The 24,030-nt window shown below is 35.4% G+C and overlaps 1 protein-coding gene across 3 annotated transcripts in view; it reads left to right on the top strand.

Annotated features, from left to right (window-relative positions):
* The window catches only part of CFAP299 (cilia and flagella associated protein 299), a 630,144-nt gene that overhangs the window by 247,156 nt on the left and 358,958 nt on the right, over positions 1-24,030 (top strand). The gene's annotated exons all lie outside the window — the stretch shown is intronic.

Raw genomic sequence — 24,030 nt, 5'->3', positions numbered from 1 at the left:
ATGGGTGGGGACTAGACTTAGTCAGTCACGACAGAAAAGTTTGGAATTTATCTGATCATTAATAGAAGGAGAAGATAGAAAGGTAGGAAGAAAGGCAGAAAAATGTGGTGACATAGGAATCCATGGTAAGGACTTCCAAGAAGGAACAAACGATCTTCAGTGATCAAGCAGGATAAGAACTGAAAAAGGATCTGTTGTATTTGGGAACATGCACATTTTAAAAAAAAATTGACAAGAACAAATTTCATTCATAGGAAGGATAGAAATAAGGTTTCTTAGGGTTGAAAAACAAAATGGCCCATGGTTAAACAGTAGCATCAACAAACACAAACAGCTTTAGAGACGCTAGGCCCATGTTTTTTTTACTGCAATGGTGTACTTCCTCTCAAAAATGTCTTTTAACCTTTCTATCCTATTGGTATTTCCTTTAACAATGAATGATGGCATCATCCACTCATTTACCCAGATCAGATGTCAGTTATAATAAACTTTCTTTTTTTAAAGTCTTTATTGAATTTGTTACAATATTGCTTCTGTTTTTTATGTTTTGGTTTTTTGGCCACGAGGCATGTGGGATCTAGCTCCCTGACTAGGGATCGAACCTGCACCCCCTGCATTGGAGGTGAAGTGTTAACCACTGGCCTGCCGGGGAAGTCCCATAATAAACTCTTTATTCTCTTTCACCCATGTTGAATGAGCCACTAAGTTCTTCTAAATGTGTCAAACCGCTTCACTTTTCACCATCTCAAATACCATTTATCTAGATTCAAACACCCATCATATCTTAAGTATATTACTGTAACAGCCTCCTAAATGACACACCTGTGTATTTTCTTGGCCAACTCCCATCCATTTTCCAATCACTCAACATATATTTCTTGTGTACCTGCTCAAGTCTGGAACTGTTTTAGTCGCTGGGACACTGGGGCACTGAAGAATCTATGACCTTAAACTGTTTATATTTTAGAGAGGGAGATAAAAAATTAGTAAACAAAATAAAAATGGAACAATTAATTTCAGCTCTGGATAGGTGCTATGAAGAACATGGAATTAGAATATGGAATATAGAGAGATTGAATAGATAGTGGTTGGTTGCTTTATTTACTGTATACAGGAAAAATTACTTTAAGGAGGTGACATCCGTTGAGACTTGAATGAAATGAGGAAGATAGCCATGGAATTTGAAGGGTGAGATACCCCCAAAGAGATAAATATTTGAGAGGGAGAAATACCCCAAGAAGAAGGAACATGTATTAAAATCTCCTGCAATAACAGCAATCATGGCATATTCAAGAGATGGTAAGAAGACCAGAATCGCTGGAAGGCAGCTATTGAAGGGAATTAGAAAATCAGATGAGATCAGAGAGGAGGTCAGTAGCCAGATCATGTAGGTTTTAAGGAATTTTGGTTTTATCCTTTTTTAATTTTTATATTTATTCTTTTATTATTGTGATAGAAAGTTGATGGACAGATGATCTTTAGCAGAGAAGTGACCCGATCTGGTTTACACTTTAGAAAGATTGATCTCATTGTTGCTGTGTGGGGTAGAAGAATGTGGTAAAGAAGTGTAGAGCCAGAAGCAAGGAGATAAGTTAGGGAGCTCTTGTAATCAACCAGCAAGAGATGAAACTCTCAAAACATCATGGTTGTAGTTGAGATGGAGGGAAGTTACTGAATTGTGTCTGTTTTGGAGGCAAAGCAGACAGGACTCACTGATGGATTGGATGTGGAATATTAAAAAGAGGAAATTAGGATGACTTCTAGGTTTTTAGTTTGAACAGGTGAGGATGATGGTGGCACTTACTGTGACAGGGAAACTTATTTCAGGAATCAATAATGAAATAGCTTTGTTTGGGCTATATTAATTTTGTGATGCCTATTAAATACCCAAGTGGAGAAGTTGATTGGTTACTTACATATATTGGTTTGGAACTTGGGAGAAGTTTTGACTAGGATATAAATTGAAAGCTATCAACATCTAAGTGGTATGTAAAGTCATGGGCTTGCAAAAGTTTACCAGGCAGAGAGTGCGGGTAGAAAGAGTGAGGTTCTATGACAGATTTTTAGGACACTCCAACATTTAGAGGTCTGAAATGTGTGAAAGAACTAGCTAAGGAACCTGAGAAGTAACAGGTAGGAGAAAAATCAGGTGAGAGCCATGCTATAGACATGGGAAAAGAAAAAATTTCAAAGGCAGGAATGCTCACCATATCAAATGCTGCTGAGAGGTTAAATAAGATGATCTATTAGTTTCTCATGGCTGCCATAACAAGTTATCACAACCTGAGTGGCTTGAAACAACAGAAATTTGTTCTCTCACTGTTCTTCTGGAGGCCAGAAATCTGAAGTCAAGGTGTCAGCAGAACCGTTCTGAAGCGTCTAGGGGAAACTCTATTCCATGCCTTTCCCTTGGCTTCTGGTGTGTCTGAGTCATTGGTGTTCTTTGGTTTGTAGAGACATCACTCTAACCTCTGCCTCCATCATCACATGGCATTCTCCTTATGTATCTGTATCTCTGTCTTCTTTTCTTATAAAGGCACCAGTCATTGGATTAGCACCCACTCCCCTGGTTGAATACGACTTAATATTAATTCCATTACACCTACAAAGAGCCTATTTCCAAATAAGGTTATTTTCACAGGTACCAAGTGTTAAGAGCTCAACATATCTTTTGGAGTGGGGGTGGGGGGGACATACAAATGATGAAAAGTTTACTATTGTTTTTGGCTAAGTAAGTATCATTGAATATGTTGATGAGGGCTGCTTCAGTGGAGGGCTGTGGTTAAATGTCTCGTTGGAGTATGTATAGAAAAGAATAAAGTGTGTAAGTGAAGATAAGGAGGTCAACTGTTTTTGAGGATTTTTGCAGTGAAGTCTAACATAGATCTTGAATGACAGCTGGTACAGAGCTGGGGGTCTAGGAAGTTTGTTTTAAGATAGATAATATTAACCAAGTTTATGTTAACAGGAATGACCCAGTAGAGAGAGGGATATTGATGGCACAGTGAACAAAGGGGATCTTTGCTGGGATTCAGAGCACCAGGAAAGGGTTTGTCTTTGAGAGGGGCAGAAGCCACTAGCAGGAGGGAAGAAAGAGAATATAGGCACATCTGCCAAATAGGTTGATGGATTTAGATTTGGGAAGATGAGATAGCTCTGCTGTGAGTTTATCTATTTTTTTTTTTTACATTGCTGCTCCAAATGACCTTTAATTACATCGTTATGGTTTTTTCCCCTTAGAAAATATCATAAATTTAACTTTTTTTAAGTCATTTAATGTTGGGTAGGTTGTCATTGATTTGGAAACAAGCGTCTTTTTTAGATTTATAGCTTGCTTGCTGACTTTGAAAATAACATATGGTCATTTATTTGGGCCTTTGAATTTGTGATACTATTATAATCAGCAGACTACATATCATTGTGTCAAGGGTGGCATTTAAGGCTTAGTTTTGTATGTCCTAGTCTTGTCTTAATGAACACTCCAAATAGTTTTAGAGCAAACAATTTACAACAGAATACAATATACTTTAGAAAGATCTAATTATTAGGATCATGGGCTTACTTTAAAATCCATTTACTAACTGGATATGCTTTTTTAAAAGTAGTCCTATAAAATATACAATATTCATAAGATTTGAATCTATATTAATTTACTGTCAGCAGAAATTACATGTGAATTTTATGAGGTCTGAACTCTCTGAGGGAAATGACTATTTCCTGAGCATTGAGATTTCTCTACATAATGTGTAGGGTCAAAATAAATGGAGAACTTCAACCCAGAGGCACATTTGCTACTCTTTTTGTTTCATCTTATTGAAAGTACATACGAGAAAAAATTATGTTAGAGTTTTAGAACTGACGTAGTTGACTTGACCTGCATGGCCTAATAAGGTTTGAAGGCTAATTTCATAGCAATTTTCCTAGGTAATTTTGTTTAAGTGTAGCTAGGAAGTTAGAAGAAGATTAGATTTACTTTCCCACACTCATAACTTTTTATTTTATTTTTAAGTTTGGTGATCCCAGGTTTCAAATGCTATTTAGTGTAATTGGATCTTGTTCTGAGTGTCCTCTTTCTCCCTCTGGTCAACTAATTGCAAATGTGATTTATTAGTTTTCTCCACTTAGGCTTTGAATTTACTCTGCTATAGAGCCTGGAGCTTAGGAAAACAGCACTCCTCTCTGCCCCCTCATCTCCAGGGGCCTCCACCCTAATATTTTCAATGTGCAAGTTATAGGATTATTTGCTTATTATATACATTTATACCATTCCCACAAAGCTGCTGCTTGGGTGTGTAGTCTTGGGCTATGCCCTGGGAGAGAATAGGGTTTTATGAAAATTAGAAATTTATATAGCTGCTATTTAAAGAATAAAAATTCTTGCAAATGTACTTCCTTTAAAGCTTTCAGTGGCTCAGTGGGTCAGATGTTCTAGATATAGATATTGTTTAGATAAGTCCGTTTTTAAGAAGCTTGTAGTAAGCCAGAGGTAACTCAATTTAATTCAAGAATTAGTATTATTTCATGATTGCCTCTGAATTTTGTATATAATATATACAAAATAATGTGTAATTATAATATATGAATATGTATATATACACATATACAAGCACTATATGTAAGCATATATATATATATGTATGTATAAGCACACATTTCTTTTTCTACATCTTTTCCAAAATACTCTGTTTTAAATTACTATGATGCTCCATGCATTTTGTTTAGACAAAACATTGAGCCTTATGTGTAATTCATGCACAAAAATGTTTGAAAGGATTAATTGTGTAGTACTTCAAATGACAGCTACAATAAGTATTTTTTCCTAGTAATATAACTATTTAATTTTATTTTAAATGTGAGCTATTCATGTAGGAAAACATTTCTACCTCATGACTCATGTATTTCAGATTTAAAACTTTTTAAAAGACTAAAATGACTAACCATTTTCTTCTCATTGGGAAGCAGATTTATTGTTTCCTGGGAAAGTGTAGTTTTCTTATTGCTTATGCTATGAAGTGTTTAACACTGCCACCACAATGACCCATTTATTAAGTGTATGTTTATAACAAGTGCTTGGTAAAGCACGTTAAACAGGTCTGGTTCTAGATATCCAGAAACTCAGATCAGAGGCAAATCATAGTGATGCTAGTGGACTTTAAAAAATTCACAGAGAACTGAACACATTGTGTGAACATATGAGGTAGTGAAAAATGAATTTTCTCAGAAAAATCAGTGGAAATGTTAAATAATTAAACATTTAAATGAGAGTGGGATTAAAGGGAAATTTTTTTTTTACAATTTCCAGAAATGTCTTAATAGAAATGGTTGAATTACAGAGGATGCTTGAATGAAGATGTTACATCCTGAGGGCATTTCATGTTCATGATAGAGACTAAGGAAAATATTTGAGGCCAAGATGTGATGATTGTATAAAGAAAAGACTAGATAGACAACAGAGTGAAGAGGTAAAATGAGTTCTTCTGAGACAGTAGTATCCAATTTCTTTCTAAACTGCTCTGAGTTTTTTATATAGTTGATTAATCTTTTTTTCTCTCCTATCTTGGTGTCTGTGACATGATTATCTTATAGTTTTCCAACTTTCTTCTGATTTTGATCTCAGTCTCTTTCTTGGGCTGACCACCATATACCTCCATTTGACCTGCATCTCTTCCACTATACACATTTTCCCTTGGTGAATCACCCAGACCCATGAACTCACTAACTGTATGCTTCTTGCTACAGAGGCTTAGCTCTTTGTTGTCCATCTATTTATTAATTTATTCACTTATTTAGTAAATGGTGATAACTGGTCCTGTGCAAGGCATTGTATGAGCTTCTGGGGATACAGTGGATAGAAAGTGCCTTACAGAGCTTAGAGTTGCTTGGAAAAGAAAGTGTATGATCAAGTAAACATACAGATAAAGCAAAATTGCAACTGTGATAAGCGCTATGAATGAAAAACACAAAAAGTTCTGATTGCGTTTAAGTAGGTTGAGAGATGATATGATCAGAGTTTTAGACAAAAAAGATCAGTGTGCTATCAGTATAGAGAATAATTTATAGAAAGCATAAAGCAGATGCTTTATTTTTTGCAATGCCATAAATGCATTGTAAGATCTGATAAGAGAAGATGAGATGGTAGCCTGGACCAGGAAGATGATAGGGAAGATAAAGAAGATTTGAGAGTTATTTAGAAGGTAAAGTGGTTAGGAATTGGTGACAGTTAGGATATGGCTAAGGAGGGAGCTGAGGCAAAGGAAGTGGCCATGGGTAATTGGCCTTCACAGCTGGATGGTAGGTGCTGCTACTCTTTGAGACATGGGGCAGTGAAAGATGGGGAATGGGGTACAGAGATCATGGGTCTGATTTTGGACATACTGAGTTTGAGTTGTCTTTGACGAAAGAAGTTGTTGAGTTGTTAAGTAGAGAGCTGGAGAAGAAGATCTAAACTCTATTCCAATGTTTATCTCCACATTGCTATACCTCAGATACTTACATTTAATCTATAGCTAAATCAAATTTCTGTTCCTCTTCTATTCCTCAGTTATCACACCCAGTTGGTGACCAAACCTGGTCAACTCTACCTTGTAAATATGTCTCAAATAAATGTGGGAGATGTGGCAAGAAAGCCAAAGTGGTGGGTGACAGCCAGCTCGGAGGGCTCTGTTGTGCTGTGCTCAGTAGCGTGGGTAATGCCCTGAAGATGATCGCTGTCCATGAAAGAATTTAGACAAATGGTCCATGTGATCCAATGTGTATTTTAAGAGTACATTGGGGACAGGATGTAAGGAAAAGCACGTGTCTGTAGAGATAGGAGTTGAGATATGAGACAGGGAGATCAACTGAGAGGCCACTGTAACATTTCAGATAGATAATAAAAGGCTGGGATAAAGAAATGACAGAATGAGTGGTGGGAAAGGATGGATTTGTGTAATTCAGGAGATAACTTTGTTTTTTTGATAAGGAAATGGTGAGAGGAAGTTTTGAATACTGTTTATGCATTTCTGTTTGGGGGATTCAATGGAGCATATAAACAGCTGATGATAATTTTATTTATGGGAAGAGAAGTGTGATCCTGGCTTTAGAGGATTTAGTGTAGTTCAGTGGCTAAGAGCATAGAACTTGCAGTAGACAGTAACTAGTCTAAAGTTCCAGATTTACTATTTACCCAGTATTACAAATTTCTAAAGGACTATGCTACTTTTCCCTAAACCACAATGTCCTGCTCTGTAATGTAGAGATTAAAAGGGTACCCTCATCTTAATAATGATTGAGTATTGAAAAGAAAATAAAGGTTAAACATTTGGCACACTGCATGATACGTGACAAGTATTTAATAATGTGGACCAGTCCCTCCCATGAGGAAACTTGCTCAAGCCTCTTAGATAGCCTCATCCACCAGAGGGCAGACAGCAGAAGCAAGAAGAACTACAATCCTGCAGCCTGTGGAAAAAAACCCCACATTCACAGAAAGATAGACAAGATGAAAAGGCAGAAGGCTATGTCCCAGATAAAGGAACAAGATGAAAACCCAGAAAAACAACTAAATGAAGTGGAGATAGACAACCTTCCAGACAAAGTATTCAGAATACTGATAGTGAAGATGATCCAGGACCTCAGAAAAAGAATGGAAGCAAAGATTGAAAAGATGCAAGAAATGTTTAACAAACACCTAGAAGAATTAAAGAACAAACAAACAGGGATGACAAAACAGTAACTGAAGTGAAAAATACACTAGAAGAAATCAATAGCAGAACTGAGGCAGAAGAACGGATAAGTGACCTGGAAGACAGAATGGTGGAATTCACGGCTGCAGAACACAATAAAGAAAAAAGAATGAAAAGAAATGAAGACAGCCTAAGAGATCTCTGGGACAACATTAAACACAACAACATTCACATTAAAGGAATCCCAGAAGGAGAAGAGAGAGAGAAAGGACCCAAGAGAATATTTGAAGAGATTATAGTAGAAAATTTCCCTAACATGGGAAAGGAAATAGCTACACAAGTCTAGGAAGGGCAGAGAGTTCCAGGCAGGGTAGATCAAGGAGAAACACACTGAGACACATAGTAATCAAATTGACAAAAATTAAAGACAAAGAAAAATTATTGAAAACAACAAGGGAAAGATGACAAATAATATACAAGGGAATTCCCTTAAGGTTAACAGCTGATTTCTCAGCGGAAACTCTAAAAGCCAGAAGGAAGCGGCATGACATATTTAAAGTGATGAAAGGGAAGAACCTACAACCAAGATTACTTTACCTGGCAAGGATCTCATTCAGATTCGATGGAGAAATCAAAAGCTGTACAGACAAGCAAAAGCTAAGAGAATTCAGCACCACAAAACCAGCTCTACAACAAATGCTAAAGGAACTTCTCTAAGTGGGAAACACAAGAGACGAAAAAGATCTACAAAAACAAACCCAAAACAATTTTAAAAAATGGTAGTAGGAACATACATATCAACAATTACCTTAAACATGAATGGAATAAATGCTCTAACCAAAAGACACAAACTCGCTGAATGAATACAAAAACAAGACCCATATATATGCTGTCTATAAGAGACCCACTTCAGACCTAGGGAAACACAGAGACTGAAAGTGAGGTGATGGAAAAAGATATTCCATGCAAATGGAAATCAAAAGAAAGATAGAGTAGCAATACTCATATCAGATAAAATAGACTCTAAAATAAAGAATGTTACAAGAGACAAGGAAGGACACTACATAATGATCAAGGGATCAATCCAAGAAGAAGATATGACAATTATAAATGTATATCCACCCAACATAGGAGCACCCCATACATAAGGCAACTGCTAACAGTTATAAAAGAGGAAATCAACAGTAGCACAATAATAGTGGGGGACTTTAACACCTCACTTACACCAATGGACAGATCATCCAAGCAAAAAATTAATAAGGAAACCCAAGCTTTAAATGACACAATAGACCAGATAGATTTAATTGATATTTATAGGACTTTCCATCCCAAAACAGCAGATTACACTTTCTTCTCAAGTGTGCATGGAGCATTCTCCAGGATAGATCACATTTCGGGTCACAAATCAAGCCTCAGTAAATTTAAGAAAATTGAAATCATATCAAGCATCTTTTCTGACCACAACACTATGAGATTAGAAATGAATTACAGGGGAAAAAACATAAAAAACACAAACACATGGAGGCTAAACAATACGTTACTAAATAACCAAGAGATCACTGAAGAAATCGGAGAGGAAATCAAAGAATACCTAGAGAAAAATGACATTGAAAACACAATGATCCAAAATCTATGGGATGCAGCAAAAGCAGTTCTAAGAGGGAAGTTTATAGCAATACAAGCCCACCTCAAGAAGCAAGAGAAATCTCAAATAAACAATCTAACCTTACACCTAAAGGAACTAGAGAAAGAAGAACAAACAAAACCAAAAGGTAGTAGAAGGAAAGAAATAATAAAGATCAGAACAGAAATAAATGAAATAGAAACAAAGAAAACAATAGCAAAGATCAATAAATCTAAAAGCTTGTTCTTTGGGCAGATAAACAAAATTGATAAACCATTAGCCAGACTCATCAAGAAAAAGAGGGAGAAGACTCAAAGCAATCAAATTAGAAATGAAAAAGGAGAAGTTACAAAAGACGCCACAGAAATACAACACATCCAAAGAGACTACTACAAGCAACTCTATGCCAATAAAAAGGACAACCTGGAAGAAATGGACAAATTCTTAGAAAGGTATAACCTTCCAAGACTGAACCAGGAAGAAATAGAAAATATGCAAAGGCCAATAACAAGTAATGAAATTGAAACTATGATTAAAAATCTTCCAACAAACAAAAGTCCAGGACCAGATGGCTTCACAGGCAAATTCTGTCAAACATTTAGAGAAGAGCTAACACCTATCCGTCTCAAACTCTTCCAAAAAATTGCAGAGGAAAGAACACTCCCAAACTCATTCTCTGAGGCCACCATCACCCTGATACTAAAACCAGACAAAGATACTACAAAAAAAAAGAGAAAATTACAGACCAATATCACTGATGAATATAGATGCAAAAATCCTCAACAAAATACTAGCAAACAGAATCCAACAACACATTAAAAGGATCATACACCATGATCAAGTGGGATTTATTCCAGGGATGCAAGGATTCTTCAATATACGCAAATCAATCAATGTGATACACCATATTAACAAATTGAAGAAGAAAAACCCTATGAATATCTCAATAGATGCAGAAAAAACTTTTGACAAAATTCAGTACCCATTTATGATAAAAACCCTCCAGAAAGTGGGCATAGAAGGAACCTACCTCAACATAATAAAGGCCATATACAACAAACCCACAGCAAACATCATTCTCAATGGTGAAAAACTGAAAGCATTTCTGCTAAGATCAGGAACAACACAAGGATGTCCACTCTCACCACTATTATTCAACATAGTTTTGGGTGTCTTAGCCATGGCAATCAGAGAAGAAAAATAAAGGAATACAAATTGGAAAAGAAGAAGTAAAGCTTTCACTGTTTGCAGATGACGTGATACTATAATAGAGAATCCTAAAGTTGCCACCAGAAAACTACTAGAGCTAATCAATGAATCTGGTAAAGTAGCAGTATACAAAATTAATGCACAGAAATCTCTTGCATTCCTATACACTAATGATGAAAAATCTGAAAGAGAAATTAAGGAAACAGTTCCTTTTACCATTGCAACAAAAAGAATAAAATACCTAGGAATAAACCTACCTAGGGAGACAAAAGACCTGTATGCAGAAAACTATAAGACACTGATGAAAGAAATTAAAGATGATAGCAACAGATGGAGAGATATACTATGTTCTTGGATTGGAAGAATCAATATTGTGAAAATGATTATACTACCCAAACCAATCTACAGATTCAATGCAATCCCTATCAAATTACCAATGGCATTTTTTATGGAACTAGAACATAAAATCTTAAAATTTTTATGGAGACACAAAAACCCCAAATAGCCAAAGCGGTCTTGAGGGAAAAAAACAGAGTTGGAGGAATCAGACTCCCTAACTTCAGAGTATACTACAAAGTTACAGTAATCAAGACAATATAGTACTGGCACAAAGACAGAGATATAGATCAATGGAACAGGATAGAAAGCCTAGAGATAAACCCACGCACCTATGGTCAACTAATCTATGACAAAGGAGGCAGGGATATACGATGGAAAAAAGAGAGTCTCTTCAATAAGTGGTGATGGGAAAACTGAACAACTCCATGTAAAAGAATGAAATTAGAACACTCCCTAACACCATACACAAAAATAAACTCAAAATGGATTAGAGACCTCAATGTAAGACTGGACACTATAAAACTCTTAGAGGAACACATAGGAAGAACACTCTTTGACATAAATCATAGCAAGATCTTTTTTGATCCACCTCCTAGAGTAATGGAAATAAAAGCAAAAATAAACAAATGGGACCTACTGAAACTTAAAAACTTTGCAAAGCAAAGGAAACTACAAGCAAGATGAAAAGACATCCCTCAGACTGGGAAAAAATATTTGCAAACGAATCAATGGAGAAAGGATTAATCTCCAAAATATATAAACATCTCATGTAGCTCAATATTAAAAAAACAAACAACCCAATCAAAAAATGGGCAGAATACCTAAATAGATATTTCTCAAACGAAGACATACAGATGGCCAAGAAGCATGTGAAAAGCTGCTCAACATCACTAATTATTAGAGAAATGCAAATCAAAACTACAATGAGATATCACCTCACACCAGTTAGAATGGGCATCATCAGAAAATCTACAAACAACAAATGCTGGAGAGGGTGTGGAGAAAAGGGAACCCTCTTGCACTGTTGGTGGGAATGTAAATTGATACAGCCACTATGGAGAACAGTATGGAGGTTCCTTAAAAAACTAAAAATAGAATTACCCTATGACCCAGCAACCCCACTACTGGGCATATACTCAGATAAAACCATAATCCAAAAAGACACACGCACCCCAATGTTCATTGCAGCACTATTTACAATAGCCAGGTCATGGAAGCAACCTAAATGCCCATTGACAGACAAATGAATAAAGAAGATGTGGTACATATATACAATGGAATATTATTCAGCCATAAAAAGCACGAAATTGTGTCATTTGTAGAGATGTGGATGAATCTGGAGACTGTCATACAGAGTGAAGTAAGTCAGAAAGAGAAAAACAAATAGTGTATATTAACACATATATGGGGAACCTAGAAAAATGGTACTGATGAACCGGTTTACACGGCACAAATTGAGACACAGATGTAGAGAACAAACGTAGGGACACCAAGCGGGGGGGAAAGTGGCAGGGGTGGAGGTGGTGTGATGAACTGGAAGATTGAGATTGACATGTATACACTGATATGTGTAAAATGGATGACAAATAAGAACCTGCTGTAAAAAAAAATAAATTAAATAAAAATCAATAAATAATGTGATTTCTGCAGTAAAAGAAAATGTAACATTGCTAGAGCTAAAATTGTAAATAAAATAAAAATTGTAGAAAGTATGCAATACTTTTGTTTATAGTTTTTAAGGTAAGCATTGAATAGTTTTTAATCCTTTTTTAGAAAAAATCGTGGAAAGGGTTCCTTGAGACCATAGATACTAATAGATTTTATTAGAGATCTGAAGATTGTTAGTCATTGGCAAGATATTATAGCAATCAGAGTATTTTTAAAAAGACTTTATGTTATGGATTTTTTTTAATGTTATAGGAAACCATATAGGAAACCACAGTTCACTTCATTAGTTTTCTGCTCTGTGCAAACCACATTGCTCTTTGCCATAATATTTGCTGTTTTCCAAAGACTAAAAAGACACAGGCCTTCCCTACAGGGTTTCTAGTGTGATAGGGTTACATAACTCTTTTAAGTAGCTAAGTGGCAGGGTGGGGGCAGGTGAGGGGAGTTGTTATTTTTCAGGTGGTAGTAAACAAAGAATCCTGCATTTATTGATTCCACAGAAACAAAAATAAAAAGTCCCTTCCTAATCAGAGACTGATGAAGATTGAAATGAAGGGTCACAGCTGTTATGGGTTGGGAAAATAGAACCTGTTGACACTTATTTTCCCACTGAATGTTGACTGTGTAAACAGTTACATGGCTGACTAGTTTGGGCTTTGAAGTATGCATTATTGAAGCTGGTATAAAAGTGCTGCTTACAGGTTTTCCTACAGAGTCATTCAAAGAAACTACTGTATGTGGGGCAGGAAAACCTATGAATTAGGCAGTTCCTAATATACCCATTTCCTGTGTTGAAATCTCTATGAAACATAAGATTGCGTTGTATATGACCAGTAACATTGTGCTGACATGGTCTTTTCCCTCCTTGCTGTTTTCCAACTTATATAAAATGTTCCCTTTCAAGAAAATGAAGGTATTATACAGATGTTTATTTCCTTTTTAATTGAATCCATGCTTGTCCACTAATAAACCCTATGGAAATTATATGACTCATACAATCTTACCTTCATTTTAAACAAATTACATCAATGTTTGGAAAATAGAATGCACATCAACTTCCATTTCACTAAAAAAAAGTATAGTCAAGTAGATCTTTAATTTTTTATTTTCTGGATAAAAGTATGATACAGAGGCAGCAAGGAATTCTAAAGAGTAGAGATTATGGAGCCATATTCAGCTGAGTTTGATTCTTGGATTTCCCACTTATTATACACTAAGTTCTTCAACTCTACAATCTGAGTTTCCCCACCAACCATATGGGGATCATAATTTTCATATAGTTCAGATACTTCTAGAATAAAATTATACCATGTTTAAAGCACAAATAAACCTAATCCTTAGTAGGTGTTTAATAAATTATAAGTAGTATGTGTTGTGTTAGTTCAGGTCCTCTAGAAGCGGAGTCTAAGATGCAGATTTTGGTGCAAGTGATTACATGAGAAAGTTTTCGCATATGAAACCTGTTAAGGGAATGAGGGATGCATGATTGTATAGAAGAAAAAGGTAGGCAGAGATGTGGTTTCAGTGGAAATCTAGCCTCAGTCTGATCACACAGGGGGGCTGTGGAGCATGAATCGTATCAGATTCGTTCTGCCTTGAGGTGAGGGGGATGTGCTTATGTACACTCTCTGTCCCCTTTCCTGTCTCCATCAATTAATTCTCAGCTGCCACAGGGGTTGGGGGAGGAGGGAAAGTGGCTCAAGTCACCAAAGGACAGTCCTTTCTGAGGGGGGTGCAAGTGTGAACCATTAGCCATTAACACCTGCAGCATCTGGAACTGAGTGTACCAGCCTGGGAAAAGGGGATCTAGGAGGGACCCCACCAACATACTCTTCAGATGTAAAAGCTCAGTTTCAGCCATTTTTGAAAGAAAAGAATGCCCCTCTTTCAATAATGTAATCTTATAGACAAAAAATATTTTTAAAATATTTAAATTTATCAATCACTTTTATACAAAAATTTATTTCTTTAGTGTTACCTTTCCATAATCATTTGAATTAAAATAAAATGTATTATACTGCAAAGGCCTCTTCATTTACAAATAATCAGAAGTTCAAACATGGTCTTCAGGTCCATAAGTTTTTCATATATTGATAAGCTTTCCCATTTAAGTCTTATTTCCACTAGTACATGTCCCCATATAGATAGGATGTTTTGTTAGGATTGACAGAATCAATGACTAGTGACTCTACTCATGAGTGAGCGACCAACCTCACGTTGGAGTGCATTCACCAAAGATATGTTTGTGAATATAGTAAGAAATAAAGTCATTAAAAGGAATGGAGATACAGTTTATTACCTGCTAAACACAATGCATTTTCACATCTAGTACAATATTTTTGGATGCTTTTGGTTGTTTGTGGGATATGATAAAGAGTGAAGTTGATATATGGTTACCAAAATTTGAAAATGAATCTCTTTGCCACATTATGGAGTTATTATATCCCCAATGTTCTGTGCAAACTAGTTACCTTGGTTCTTTGTCTAATGGTGAAATGTAGTAGAATTGTTTAGATATTAACGAAGGTCTGAATATCCTAAGAATGCATCACTTTTCTCCATAAATGAAAATAGAGCTAAAAATGCTTTTTAAAAAAGCACCAGTTTACTGACAGCAAGTGCCCTGATATGAAAGATTTTGTGAATTTCCAAGTCCACAGTCCCTTAACCACCAATCTAAAATCCACAAAATTCTGAAAACCAAAGGACTTTTTAAGTTTGGAATAAAGTAAATCGGCATTGAAACCTGACCTGACATGAGGCTATTTATGGAGTTTATCTCATTTAGTGTGACTATCCTTTTAGTTCATCACAGAAAAATTAATGCATTAGGTTAATGGGTGCTGTCCTAGGCTTCTGTGGGAATGTGGATTGATATTTGAATATCCACCATGCTTACCAAAACCCATATATTCTGAATTCTAAAACAATTCTAGCTCCAGAGATTTCAGATAAAAGTTATGAACCTGTATACATATAATACAAAGTATTAATTATGGTGCAGTGAACTGTATAAGAAAACAAAACACATCTTAGTGGTTTAATACAATAAAATTTTATTGCTCTCTCATTTTACGCTCAGTCTCTTGTCCAAGTTAAACTCACAGTAGGGCTTTTTCTGTTTCTTGCATTCATTCAGGAACCTATATTGATAGATGTGCTCTATTATCTTCATTATATAGCTTCTGAAAATGCTCTTGTTATTGAGAATCCACTCAGGGAAGAGAGAGAGGAGAATCATGCAGATGTTTCTTTATGGGTCAAGCCTGGACGTGTTGTTTACAGTACTCTGTCCCACTTCTTGTGCTTAGGACTCAGTCACACGGCCTCACCTAATTGGGATGACTGGGAAATGCAGTCTAGCTGAGTGACAGGAGGAAAAGGAAATGTGATTGATGAGCTCCTAGATGTTCCTGGGGTCTGCCACATATGCATATGTATACATTATATTATATATATATATATTGCTGTGTCATATTCCCAAAATGTTTATTCACAGAAAAATTATTTTTTAATTAAGGCCATCAGTGATCTTTAGTAAATGAATGATGTTTACATTTCTAAAAATAATGGGCAAACTCTGAAAAAGAAGAATAATGGTGTGGGTAGCCAGTTTTACCAGATAATAATATACATTAAAAATCTGTCATTACTAAGTCAATATGGTACTGGAGTGTGAAAAGACAGAATGCTCAGCTATGCTAGTAATCAGAGAAATGAAAATTAAAATGAGTTACAGTTCATGCCCATAAAATCGGCAAAAATTAAAAAGACTGATCTTTCCAAATGCAGGTGAGGATGTGAAGAAGTAGGAAACCATGTTCAGAGATGGCAGGAGAGTGCATTGTTAAGTGCACTTCAGAGAGCAATATCTGGTTGAAAGAAAGATGTACACAATCTTTAAACTGGTAGATATATATCTAAGAGAAACTGTCGATCATATATATAAGAAGATAATTGCAAGTAAGTGCATTATAGCATTGCTTAGAATAGCAAAATAACCTAAATGTTCACAGACATGAGAACAAGTTGTGGTCTATCTATGGAGTGGGATGTACAGCAGTCAATGTGAAAAGCTAGGTGTATTCTGTATATCAACGTGGAATCATCTTAAAAACATCATTTTATGTTAAAAGAAAAAAAAGTGTGTTTCAGAATGACATGTGCAGGATGGCCCTCCCTCAGTCACTGACAAGCTCTGTTCCTTTCTATGTCTCAGTTTCCTTATCTGCCTATTGAACTAATCACAGTATTAAGTTAGTAGAATTGGTGTGAAGTTGAAAGCAACTAACACAAGCAAAGTGCTTGGAACTCTATCTGAAGCACAGTAAATTCTCAACAAATAACATTATTAAAAACATTTATGTAAACTTTAAAAACGTACAAAGTCACTGATCATTTTTTACGGATATACTCATGTTCTAATTGTATAAAAACTTCATGGGGTCAATATACACCAGATTTTGGAAAGTGGTCATATTGTGCAAGGTAAGAAGAGGTTGGAAAGGAAAGAGAGGAGAAGAATAGAATTGAAGAACAGGCTTTTATGTAATGTTTTATTTCTTTAAAATTTATGATGCCAGTATGGGAGAATGTAAAGATTTAAGCAAGTTACTTAGCTGGATGTTGGCTAAGATGTATTAGTTATGGTAGTTATGTTAATAAATATTATTCATGTTAATATTTTTTGTAATTTTCTTTATGCTTGAAATATTTCATAGTCATAAATGGAAGGAAAAAAGATTATAATATTTTGGGAAAAATTTTAAATGAGTGAGTTTAAATTTATTTATTTATTTATTTAGTGGTACGTGGGCCTCTCACTGTTGTGGCCTGTCCTGTTGCGGAGCACAGGCTCTGGACGCGCAGGCTCAGTGGCCATGGCTCATGGGCCCAGCCGCTCCGCGGCATGTGGGATCTTCCCAGACCTGGGCACGAACCCGTGTCCCCTGCATCGGCAGGCGGACTCTCAACCACTGAGCCACCAGGGAAGCCCTTTAATTTTTATAAGGAAATAAACAAAAAAAATGCAGCCAAGAGGTCAAATGCACAGGGCAAATTTTGGGGTGGCAGTTCACAATTCTTTTGCCTCTGAGAATGGAACCCAGATCCAGAAGAGGGCCTCCAGAGGCCACAGGTGTCCTGCTTTCCCCTATGCTCTGGATGACTGATTCATGTTGGGCCAATAGGATGTTCTCTGGTGGGAAGTGACATTAGAAATGCTGAGATACACAACCAAGAAGGCATTGATGCTAAGAGAAATGGTCCATGAACTCCAACTGCTGAGTTATCTGAGCTGCCTATGTATCTACTCTTATGTTTTGAACATTCAATCCTGCCTTTGAATCTGGGAGATATTGCAGGACTGTTCCAATAAAACCTCCATTTTGCTTAAATTAGAGTCCAATTCCTGGTTTACAGCAAGGGAACCTACAATCTTACAATTAGTAAAGTTTATCTCTGATAGAGAGGGGATAATCATTTAGCAAAATCCTTTTGTGGGAATATGATATTTCCAATTTCATCTGGAATAATCCTCCAAAAGCATTGGTAGAGTTGTAATCTATGGATTCATGCTCCATGTGAATCTAAGAAACCTATTACTTCCTCTAAACCCAGATCTGTGTACTTACTTCTCACACAGCAATTCAAAGGTTAATTGAAACAAAATTTCGAGAGATGCAATGCAAAATGCTCTGAGTCCAGTGAAATGTAAAATTAATGGATGTGCCATTTGTGGTGATATACACAAGGGCTTTTATTTTTTAAATGTTATACGTTAATTAAATTATACATCTGTTACTCTATATAAGTGAGGAAACATTTACAGATTGTTTTGTATTTGGACATGTGTAGTGGAGTATATTCATGAGGCTATTTGACCATTGATGCAACATATAGTAATATTTCTTTCTTCAAATCCATAAATTTTAAGAAAAAACTTCTGGCTACTTAATGTTAACAAACACGATGATTTTCATAAAGTGAGTGATACAAAAACAACAGGAAAAGAAAATTTCTTGATACATAAAATATGTTCTTAGAAATGAATGAATTAACTAGCTCTTCTGTCAACAGATAGTTTCACTTCCTGAAATTAACAAAGGATCTCATAAGGAAGTTTCTACTGAAAATTAGCTGTTTACTATAATAAATAATAGAGCTGACCTTCAGCACAATAAGAGGGATATAACAAAGATTGCTCTTTAAAATTTATTAACATTTTTGCTCAACCTAATTTGCAAAACATGATGGTGAATTTGACAGAAAGTTGTAATACCTAATAGTTCTAATTTAATGTTTGTGGTGTTAGGAAAAAATTATGTTATATCATATTCAAAAGATTTTTTCTTTTGATTTTTCAATTGAATATAATTTAGAACTTTAAGAGATTAGTAGATATGTTCTTAGCAAGGCCTGGATCACAAACAGAAACTTAGCAGCCGTGTTGACTTCTCTTTTCCTCTTTAACTCCAGTATGTGGTGAATTAATTAAGTGCTCTTCTTTTTTCCCACATTCTCCAGTCCAAGCAAAGGTATGTATTATAGCTCTAAGCACATGACAAGATTGTGTTCCTTTGGATGAGAAAAACAGTGTAGTGTTGCCAGGTGCCTTTCTTTGGACCAGTTCTACATGTCTGACCATTGCTGGTCTCTATATTTACTAATCTTGGGTAGAGAGGTTCCAAGGGAGGGACCAGATCTATACCAATGTCTTCATTAAACTCAAGATAGCAAGAATACCTGCTTCCTTTGGCATGGTAGGGGGCCAAATACATTTATACTCAGCTTTAGTTCTTGGGAGATGGAAGAAAAATCTCAGAAGGATCATTTTATCTGTCACTCTTTTTTTTAGAAATCTCTATTCCTCTTCATATTTGATCAACATAGAGCCTTTGCAGTGTTTACAAATTACAATTAAGATAATTGTCTTTTATTGAATGTTCACTTTTTGTTGGCACTTGTAATTTGTCAAATTTATTAGCATAAAGTTATTCATAATATTCCTTGATCATTTTATTATCTGTTAGATCTATAGTGATATCCACTTTCATTCCTGATATTGGTAATTTGTGTCTTCTCTTTTTTCCTGAGCTGTCTGGCCCTGAAGTTTATCAATATTATTGGTCTCCTTATAGAACCAGTTATTTGCTTCATTGATTTTCTTTATTAATTTCGTATTGTTTATGCCATTGATATTTGCCCCTTATTATTTTGTTTCTCCTGCTTACTTTGGGTTTAATTTGTTCTTTTTCTAGTTTCTTAAGATGAAAGTTTAAGTCATTGATTTGAGATTTTTTTTTTCTTTTCTAATACAGGTGTTTTAGTGCTATATATTACACTCTAAGCACTGCTTTAGCTCCAGCAGATATTTTGATAGGTCATGTTTTCATTTTCATGCAATTCATTTGATATGCAGTACAAATTACTTTCTGATTTCTCCTTGGATTTCTTTTTGACCCATGAGTTATCTAAAAGTTATTATTTAGTTTCCAAATATTTGGGTATTTTCCAGCTTCTAAGATTGCCCCAAGGTCTAAGATTAATTTATTAACTTTGATTACCTGTGCTTCTTCTTCCTTTACTGCCATGGTCTTATCATTTGAGATCAACAGACTAATATATCACTGTTCTAGCTGATGTTCTTTCATCCTAGTATTGTGTTCTTATGTGACCCCTGAGGAGACTAGAGTTTTTGATTTTTTGTTTGTTAATTTTCTCTGTTGCCAAAATTACTTCTTTGTCTTCTGGGGGAAATCATTTTGTATGTATTTTTGTCTATCATGTTGCAAGATTCTTCATTCATGTTTAAGAAAAAGGCAGCATAAAAGCTGACTATGAGCTCTGATGGGTTTTGCATTAACCTGTGGTTGGTCAAGGAGCTTACCATAATGCAGCAGCCCTCTTAAACATGGAAGACTTTGTTCCGTGGCTGTTCTGATTCTCCCCAGGGACTTTGTACAGTTTCTTTAGATATTAATCTTCAATTCTTTGGGTGTTTGAGGATCATGACTGTCTAGCTACTGATAATTGTGTTCATGCAGGTGGAGTATATTTTGATTGGCTTTCTTGTTTCTAGCTCGCTTCTTAGCCTTTGACACTTATGTAAGTGGAATCTCTGAGTTCTGAGCTTCTCCAAGGCTTGGCTGATAAAACTGGTTCCCTACTTGGGTGCAGTTCTCTCCCCACTCCCTCCTGCCATCCATTCTTCCTTTCCTCCTTTGTGAATAGGCCCAGTTATACCTGATTCTCTTTTATTAATAATGACAGGCATATTTTAATCCTTGATAGTTACAGAGCTTTATTTTTTAAAACAGAATTATGCCACTGTATCCTCACCACCAAGAATCTAACTTTTGATATGAGCATAGTGTGCTCATATAGATGTATAATTTATAAATTATACAAGAAAATGTTCTGTTCATTTATTAATGTAATTTTTGGTAAAGCACATTTTCCCATATTTTAAAGATTTCTAGGAATACTAAGAAATGTAATATATGCACCAAATTATATAGGAACTCTTTGGGTGTTATGTTGAGGGGGCTTGTTCAACACTTTGTGTGTATGTGTGGCTTTGCAATAGGTGTTATTTGATAGGCCAGAACTAAGATCACTTCTTAATTAAATGCTTTCTACCTTATTGGATTGGGGTTAAAAATAAAATGACATCTCAATTATTTGAGAACTAATATGCTGAAATGAATATAAAATTCAACCAAATGCTATTGTTCTGAAGACCTAAGGGATAAGGTATTGTTGAAAGAATTCTGTATACCACTTTGGCATCTGTAGTCAGGTTTGAAATATTTATTATGTATGTGTTTACTTGTGTGTTTTCCGAGGTAGTGGAGTTCTTAAAGATTCTTGGTATAATATTTGGGGAGAAGAAACATCCAGTTCCAAAATATTTTCTCTTTTGGGAGAAGCGAAGTTGGCAGGGCATGGACTATGTAGCACTCTACATCTGGCCCATGGTGAGGGCTCCCATGGCACTTACCAGTCTTTGTGTGATTCACCTGAAGGAAATAGAATTAGGAAAACAAAAGATCTCATTTTCTATTGTTATCTTTTTAGAGTCTGGGGGACAGAGAGGGATTGTGGAATGAGGGCAAAGAGAAGGGAGGGAGGGAGGAGAGAAAGACAAGATATATTTGATACCAATTTCATCATGAACCATAGCATCTTAGAAATGAAGGGAGCAGAGTGCATCTTGTTCAACCCTTTTCCAATATGGAAATCCCTTTTTCAGCTTCTCTGACAGAACAGTTTAAATACTTTAATTGGCAGGGAGCTCATTTCTCTGTAGGTTGTCATTTACATTTCAGAGTCTAACAGTTAGAGCTGGGAAAAATCTGCCTCCTCTTAGTTACTTGTCTTCTGGAATAATATAAAATAATGCTGCTGCCACACTGATTTTGGAGGATAGCTTTCATTTTTTTCTTTTACATTTTCTGGCCTTTTTAAGTTAAATTTTTTATTTCCTTCAATCACTCTTTATTTAAACATTCAGTATTCTGATTTTTTTCTTGAAACTCCCCAATTTTCAGTGTCCCTTAACAAACTTCTTAAAATTAAATTATAACATACATATAAAAGTACACAACTTGTAAATGTGCAGCTTCATAAGTTGTCATAGATGAACAAACCCTTTGATCAATACCCCAAATAAGAAAAAGAACATTATAGATATCAAAAAAGCCCCCTCTGTGCCCATTTATTCACTACTCTCCTACCCTCAAATAAAATCATATTCTGATTTCTAACACCATTGAACAGTTTTGTCATTTTTGAAATTTTATGTAAATAAAACTGGATTGTCTGAGTTCTTTCACTCAATATGTTGTTTGTGAGACTCATCCATGTTGTTGTGTGTAGTATATAGTATTTCATTTCTGTGGTTTTTCACTGTATAATTACACAATTTATTTTTCTATTTTACTGTTATGGACTGTGGATTGTTTACAGTTTAGGACTGCTAAGAATTATGGTGCTATGAACATTCTTGCACATGCCTTTGTGTGCATATGTGCATGAATATTTCTATTTCTATTGGATATATACTTATAAATGAAGTTGTCAGGTAATAAGTTATATATATGTTTAGCTTTAGTAGATAATGCCAAACACTTTCCAAAGTGATTGAGCCAATTTACATTCCCAGCAATCATGTATGAGAGTCCCTATTGCCTCGGTCTCATTAACATTCATTTATTTTAATTTTTGATTTTAGAAATTCTAATAAGTGTGTGATGTTATCTCATTGTGGTTTAAATTTGCATTTCTCTGATTATTGATGAGGTCTTCCATATGTTCATTGGTCATTTGGATATCTTCCGAGAAGTGTCTGTTCAAGACTCTTCCATTTTTCTGCTGTATTTTTTTGCCTTTTTCTAATTGATTTAAGGCATTTTCCATATATTCAGGAGAAAAAGTCTTTGTTGATTGTTTGTGCTGGAAATACCTTCTCCCACTCAGTACCTTGACTTTTTGCTCTCTTAATGAAAGTTCCTAGTTTTAATGTAGTCTAATTTATTAATCATTTCCTTTATGGCTAGAGCTATTTTTTATCCTGTTTAAGATATCTATGCTATTCCAAGATCATAAATATATATTCCTATGTTATCTTCTAGTAGTTTTATTGTTTAATGTTTACGTTAGATGTATATTTTACCTGCAATTACTTTTTCAAATATGGTGTGAAGTAGAGGTCAAGTTCCACTGAGATACCTATTGTACATCCTAACAAAGACGCCAAGCAGGCATAGATATAAAAATTTGGATTTCCAAGTGGAGGTCTGCATTGAAGTTAAAGTTTTAGGAGTGTTCAGTGTGCAAGATGCTGCTTAAAGTTATGTGGTTGATTGCTATTGCTAGAGAAATGAGCATAGATTGAGAAGAAGCCTGAAGACAGAGCCCAGGGGCATGCCAACACGTCACCTAAAATTACATTCAGTACTCTGCTACACGTTAGTGTGGAGTACAGAATACTAACATAGGGCAGAATGTACTATAGATTCTAGTCATCTGGATACCACCTTCAGTAGTGCATCCCATGATTGTGTTGGCTTCTGCCACAGTCAAGGCAGAACATAAACTTAGTTCAATGTTATGGCAAGCCAGAATGTCATATTTTTTAATATGAATTGTTAAGCCAAATGCTTCATTCTGCACTAATGGAGTTAATTAGTTGGCATATAAAAGCAACAATTTATATTTTTTTCTTGAGCACTTTATGAGGTTTTCATGTTATTTGGGTTATTTGTCTCAACCTACCAGGATATTTTGGAATTCTAAATAATCCAACATGTTAGCTATCTGTCATACATACAGATATTCAAAATTTATAGATTTGATAAGCAAGGGACTAATAGGGAATATTGGATACTATAGGATCATATCTTGAAATCTTTGGTACCCTAGAAACCTTCCTCCTCTAGCTGACATTGCTCCCAAGCTCAAACCTTGTTTGAGCAAACCTGTTCAACTATGTCTAACTTACTGTCATCCAGATCATATTTCCTC

Source organism: Phocoena phocoena, chromosome 5 (assembly GCF_963924675.1).
Source record: "Phocoena phocoena chromosome 5, mPhoPho1.1, whole genome shotgun sequence".
Classification (NCBI taxonomy): Eukaryota; Metazoa; Chordata; class Mammalia; order Artiodactyla; family Phocoenidae; genus Phocoena; species Phocoena phocoena.
The sequence above is the reverse complement of the archived record's forward strand: the minus strand, read 5'-3'. Positions and strand labels throughout refer to the sequence as shown.